At 39.8% G+C, this 6,026-nt stretch overlaps 1 non-coding gene across 1 annotated transcript; it reads left to right on the plus strand.

Moving 5' to 3' along the window:
- The first annotated feature begins 2,425 nt into the window (after positions 1–2,425).
- On the plus strand, positions 2,426–2,498 carry trnar-acg. The gene has a single exon. It is a non-coding gene; the product is annotated as a tRNA-Arg (tRNA).
- Positions 2,499–6,026: the final 3,528 nt, after the last annotated feature.

Raw genomic sequence — 6,026 nt, forward strand, 5'->3', positions numbered from 1 at the left:
TTACCAGACAATGTTCATATTGGCGAGCTATGCGGTTTTAGCTGGTTAACCTCCAGCAGTACTCCAAAGCACACTCTGGGTCGCCAAGCCTTGGCTATTGGCCAACTTGCACCTGATATTGTCTCGAATTAGGTAAACATGGTGCATCTCCACATGAGGAGAGTATACATTCCATTCCAGACTTGAGAATTTCCACGTGTAAGTGGTATACTGCATGTGGAAGTCTAAATCCCGTTTCGATACTCTTAAGCATGGTGATGGGTTTATTTGTGTGTCAAGCACCTGGATGACAAAAAAGTTTACATTCTCTTGTTCTCATTGGTGGACTGGCAGGAACTCACAGTCATTAGTTTCCTAATGCTTCCCTGTTCTTTTTTTGGGATAATAGCAAAAGTTGTCGTGCTGTGAGCTGACCTAACCACCAAGCAGTTTGTGACACTTCTGTTATTAACCGACAAAGGCTGTGTTTACATAGCTATCATTTCAGCTCCCTGCATGGTAATCCATCTGCCTATCAACACAACAGCAACTTGCATTTATATAGCCCACTTCACATGGGGTAGTTTCTCGGAATGCTTAACATTGGCAGAGCATGACGCCAAGCCGGGGAGAGAAGGGAGGTGACTGTAGGCACGGTCAAAGAGGAAGTTCTTCGGAAGTGATCTGAAGAAAGAGGGGACAAGGTGAAGGGATTGAGGCGGAATTCCATAGTTTCGGGACATAGTAGCTGAAAGCATGGCTTCTGATGGTGAAGTGGAGGGGACAAGGGACATGCAGGAAGCCAAATGCAGATGATGGGTAATGGGTGTGGGCGTACACAAGTTGGAGACGTAGGGAGGTGCCAGGGCATGAGGTGATTTGTAACTGAGTGTGAGGATCTTGTAATCTTGTAATCGATCCATTCTGTGATAGGGAGCCAATGGAACCTAGCAAGGACAAGGGTGATAGGGTATGGAGTTTGGTGTCGGTGAGTATATGGCCTGAAGAACTTTGAATTAATTGGATTTTATGAATGATGGAGCTGGGGAGACTGCTAATTATGGCATAGGAATAATCGAGGTCGGAGGTGACGAATGCATGAATATGGACTTCAGTTGAGTTGGGTGTGAGGTACCGTTGGAGGCAGACAATATGACGGAGGTGGAGGAAAGCAGTCCTGGTCACATCTAGGGTAGGAAGCTGAGGATATAACACGAAGCCAAGGTTACATACAGGAACGATAAGTCTGAAAGATAGGCTGGGGAGGTTAAGGAATTTGGTGTCGCAGGTAAGTAGATGTTGATGGGAGTCAGGGAGTATGGCTAACGTCTCCTCAACACTCAGCTGTAAGTTTGACTCCTACCTTGTATGGTCTTCTTGCTTTCAGTTTTTATGTGGCAACATATGGCTACGTAAAACAAACATTGGATGAAAAGCTCTAGTGGAGAATATGAGCAACGATCCCGCTACCTCTCACATGCAAAGCGAGTGTTCTATTATTTGAACTAATTCCCCTTTGACTTACATTATATTGCAAAATTCCAGCAGAGGAACCATCAACATGCAACGATTGCAGGAGAGAAAGGAAGACAAATGCTGTTTCTCACGAACTCCTCTCTCCCTTTGAAAGCGAACAAGAAATTAATATTCCAAAACACTTGAAATCAACAAGAACTCTTCCATGAATATCAGTCTCTGACCATTTTCTTACAAGGCACAGCTGAAGCAGCAGCCAAAGGAGAAAGTAGCTTGTTTGTTTCTTCACAACCCATTGGTTTACCACCAAAGTTATTGAAACAAAACGCAACAAAACCATTCAATGTTTCTTTACACTCCTGCTCATGTTGTGCTATCAAGGTAGTTAATAATAATCCTTGCATTTGGTATAGCGACTTATCACGTCTTTGAGACATCTCAAAGTGCTTCACAGAATATACTGTAAAGTGAATTGACTATATATTTTGGGGGCAAAACGCAGTAGGCCAATTGTGCACAGCAGTGTCCCACAAATAGTCGGTGATTAAGTGACCAAATTATTTTTATTATTTTTATTATTGTTTTAAAAAAATTGGAAAGGATTATTAACTTTCACAGGTAGTATTTTTGTGGAGTCCTGCAGCCCAGTGAGAAGTGAGTGCTCTAACCACTAGCTCTAACTAGCAAGCTACAAGACTCCACAAAAATGCTACCTTTCCTTGTCATACACCCCTTGCAAATACTTGAAAGGAGTAGAGAGAGAGAAAGGACTCCACAAGCACTGAAAGAACCTACATATAGTCAGCAAAAAGGAAGAGTGAAGAATTTGTGAAAAATGGGGCAACATCATAGATTGAGAAGGAATAGGACTTTCAGTCAAGATCAGTTGGGAAATTGTGGGGTTAGTGTCAATCTTTCTGTCCTGCAATAATTGATAGAAGTACCAGGACCTTTCAATTGAGATCAGGGAGGGCCAGTGGCGCAATGGACAACGCGTCTGACTACGAATCAGAAGATTGTAGGTTCGAATTCTACCTGGCTCAGTTTTCTTACTCCCTATTTTTATGGGGCAATATGATGCTACATAAAACAAACATCAAATAAAAAGCTCCAAAAGTGAATTCAGGCATCAATTATACTGCAAAAGTCCAGCAGAGGAAACATCAAGATGCAATGATTGTAGGAGAGAAAGGGAACAAACATAACTTACGAATTAGGAGGAGTAGACCATTTAGCCCCTCAAGCCTGCCCCGCCATTCAATAAGATCATGGCTGATCTTCTAACCTAACTCCATCTACCCACCTTATTCCCATATCCCTTAATCCCTCTATCCTTTAGAATAAAGAAAGGCATGTAAAGAATTCCAAATTTCTTGCAACTGCCAAGAATTATTCCATGCTTCTCAGTCCCTTACCAATTTCTCCTCAGAAAAGCAAGGCTTCTTTCCAGGTACAATTGAAACAGCAGCCAAAGGAGATTATGTCTTCACAGCTTACTGTGTATCATCAAAGATATTCAACCGGAGGCCACCAAAAGCTTTCCAGCTTCATGGATTGAGAAGTAGCAGGACCTTTCATTTGAGATCGGGTGGGGACAGTGTCGGAATGAATAACAAATCAAAAGGTTGTAGGTTCGACTAATACATGACTTGGTTTACTTGTTTTCAGTTTTCGAGTGGCAATATAATGCTATGTCAAATAAACACCAGATGAGCAGCTCCATTGGAGAATGCGGCATCGATCCCACTACCTCTCACATGCTATGCGAGCGCTCTACCATTTGAGCTAATTCCCCTTGATTTGGATTATATTTCACAAGTCCAGCAAAAGAACGGTTAAGTTGCAATGAACGGAGAGAGAAAGGAAGCCGAATATTGTTTCTCACCAACACCGCTCTAACTTTGAAAGGGAACAAGAATTGAATATTCCAAACCATTTGCAAAAGTCGAACAAATTTTGCATTTGAATGCTCCGTTAAGTGTTGAATCAGGCTGACGTCAGAAATGTACAGATCGGCAAATTTTCAAACATGCGCGCAACAACTGCAGCAATACTTTTCACTGAAAAGGATGTTAATTCGAAATTAGTTTATCAAAGAAGCGGAAAGTGGTTGCTGAAGGCTGAATATTCAACAAAGAATGGACTTCTAAATATTGTTTTACCAACGTGGGTGGAAAATAAAACAAATAAAATAAAAATAAATTTAAAAAAATAAAGAAAGAAAATAAAAACAATGTGCAGTTATAAAATAAAGTAAGCAATTTTGCATGTTTTTCACTGGCACTTGATGAGAGATGTGATATCAAATATACAGCCCAGTTGATAATTTTTATTCAAGGTATCACCACACATTTTGAGCTCACAGAAGAATTGGCATCAATGCAGTCAATGAAAGATACGACAACTGGAGAAGACATTTTGGAGGCAATAATACGTGTATCATAAAATTAGTAGTGAAGTGGAAAAATTGGTGAATGTGACCACTGATGGAAGCCCAAATCTGATATGTTGGGTTACTGAAAAGAATTCAAGATCAAGTCAAAGAAACAAATCCAGAACAGAATATTGTTCTTCTACACTGCATTATCCACCAAGAGGTCCTCTGTTCTAAAACTAAACAATGTCATGGACACAGTTACGAAAGTGGTCAACCACATTCGAGCAAGAAGATTAAACCACAGGCAATTTGTAACTCTGCTTGAGGAATTGGAATCCGAGCACACGGATGTTCTGTATCATACGAATGTAAAATGGCTTAGTTTAGGAAAGGTCTTGAAAAGAGTGTGGGAACTGAGAACAGAGATTGATTTATTTTTGGATATGAAACAAAAAGATTTGGATTTCCCACAGCTGAATGATACGAATTGGTTCTCTGACTTCGCATTTGCCGTTGTTATAATGTGCTACATGAATGAACTGAATTCAAAACTGCAATGAAAGAGGGCCTTTGTGCACGATTTGTATTGCAGTGTCAAGTCATTTATGACAAAATTATTTCTTTTATCGTGTCATATAGGAAACAGGCTGTTTGCCCACTTTCAACTTTGCAGCAGATTAATGTTTGCGATCAAAGCCTTAGAAAGTATATTTCGTCACTACTTGACTTACATGGCGAATTTTTTTGCCGATTTCAGGATTTCAATTTGATCGAAAATTGGTCCCTTCACCTTTCTCATTTGATGTTGACAAAACTCCATTTGACCTCCAACTCGAGCTTATTGACCTGCAATGTGATCCATTGGAGGATGCTTGTACTGTTTGGATCAACATACATATGTGAGGAGACATTTTCTGTGATGAAATTCAATAAATCAAAACATAGATCTGTGATGACTGATGACCACCTTGCAGCAGTACTCCGCATTGCAACAACAGAGACGATGCCAACTTCAATTGTCTGGTTAACATACATCAGCGCTTTCATTCTTCCCATTGAGTGAGCTTCTCACATTCTCATCAATATGTGAACAAATGGATAAGTATCGAATAAATGTCTGCTCAATGAGTTGTTTTTATTTAACCCAATTTTAATGAATGTCAATTATGTAGACTTTATTTTATGCATGTACAAGTGTAAGACTTGATTTTGAGCTATTATTAAGCATTTGCATCTATATTAAGTGTGTGGCCCGCGAAGCTTACCAAAACTCGTGAAGTGGCCCGCCAGCTAAAATAAATGCCTATCCCTGTTCTCCATCAATCAAGCTTCTGATTCTTTGCAACTGTTTTGTTGTCACGGCATGAGCAGGCATGTAAAGAACAATCAAAGGGTTTTGTTGCATTTTGTTTCAATAACTTGGATCGAACAGCAATGGGTTGTGAAGAAATAAACTATCTCCATTTTCCTTAGGCTGCTATTTGATTTGTGCTTAACAAGAAAGTCTTGCTTTTCTGGTGAGAAAATGGTCAGAGACTGAGATTCATGGAAGAGTTCTTGTCGTATTCAAGTGTTTCAAAATATTCAATTGTTCCCTTTCAAATGGAGACTTGTTGTTGAGAAATAACATTTGGTTTCCTTTCTCTCCTCCAATCATTGTACCTTAATCATTCCTCTGCTGGACGTGCAATATAATCCAAATCAAGGGAATTAGCTAAATGGTAGAGCACTCGCATAGCATGTGAGAGATAGCGGGATCGATGCCTGCAATCTCCAATGGAGCTTTTCCTTTGATGTTTGTTTTACATTGAATTGTGTTGCTGCCCAAAAAGTGAAGCAAGAAAACCAAGCCAGGTCGGAGTCGAAACTATAATCTTCTGATTCGTAGTCAGACGCGTTGTCCATTGTGCCACTGGCTCCACCTGATCTCAAATAAAAGTTCCTGGACTTCTACATCAATCAAACTTCCCATTCTTTAACTGTCTTATCACAACATGAGCAGACACGTAAAGAACAATCAAAGGGTTTTGTTGCATTTTGTTTCAATAATTTGGATAGAACAACAATGAGTTTTGAAGAAATAAACAATCTCCATTTTCTGTAGGCTGCTATTTAATATGTGCTTCTTAAGACTTACATTTCTGGTCAGAAAATGGTCAGAGACTGAGATTCTTGGAAGAGTTTCTGTCATATT

The sequence above is a fragment of the Callorhinchus milii genome, unplaced genomic scaffold (assembly GCF_018977255.1).
Source record: "Callorhinchus milii isolate IMCB2004 unplaced genomic scaffold, IMCB_Cmil_1.0 Scaffold2, whole genome shotgun sequence".
Taxonomy (NCBI): Eukaryota; Metazoa; Chordata; class Chondrichthyes; order Chimaeriformes; family Callorhinchidae; genus Callorhinchus; species Callorhinchus milii.